A 793-nucleotide genomic window follows, 5' to 3' on the forward strand; every position below is an offset into this window, starting at 1 on the left:
CCCTGCCAGAGAAAGGGTTCGTTATGGCTGATGATCTAAAGTGATTCCTGTATAAAAAGCAACCATGTGTGGAAGGACTCCATGCTATTGTTGTGTCAGATAGAGATGGAGTATCTGTTATTAAAGTGGCTGATGATAATGCTCCAGAGCATGCTTTGAGACCTGGTTTCTTATGTACTTTTGCCCTTGCAACAGACCAAGGGAGCAAACTTGGACTTTCAAAAAATAAAAGTATCATCTGCTACTGTAACACCTACCAGGTGGTTCCATTTCACCATTTGCCTTTGGTGGTGAGTGTCATAGCAAGCAGCAGTACCAATACAGGACTAATCGTCAGCCTAGAAGAGGAACTTGCTCCTCTATTTGAAGAATTGAGACAACTTGTGGAATTTTCTTAATCTGACATTGATTTCAATGTGTTCCTTATCTTTATTATAACAATACAGTATCAATCCAGCGATCTTTAGGCAACAGTAATACTTGTATCCATGTACTCAGGAAAGGGTCCCCTTTTCCACCTTATGCTAAAGAAAGAGCCTGTAGATATAATTTATAGGCAGATCAATTGTTATAATTCCTTGTGTAGGATCTTTTCTTATTTAGTGAGATCTTGGGATACTGCAAAAAATGGTTCAGTCTATCACAGCTCATATGGAGTTAGTCCAGTCACTGAATATGGATGAGATTCTATTCAGTGGATCAGAATCAAAATGGTACATTCATTCACTTGAGCCGTTAAGTGCTTCCTATTGTACAATATGCCCAGGCCCGTGGAATGAAGCAGACTGTTTTT

At 39.3% G+C, this 793-nt stretch overlaps 1 pseudogene; it reads left to right on the plus strand.

Annotated features, from left to right (window-relative positions):
• Nucleotides 1-23: 23 nt before the first annotated feature.
• Nucleotides 24-398, plus strand: LOC103584758 (annotated as a pseudogene).
• The last annotated feature ends 395 nt before the right edge of the window (nucleotides 399-793 follow it).

This window comes from Galeopterus variegatus, unplaced genomic scaffold (assembly GCF_000696425.1).
Source record: "Galeopterus variegatus unplaced genomic scaffold, G_variegatus-3.0.2 Scaffold102047, whole genome shotgun sequence".
NCBI lineage: Eukaryota > Metazoa > Chordata > Mammalia > Dermoptera > Cynocephalidae > Galeopterus > Galeopterus variegatus.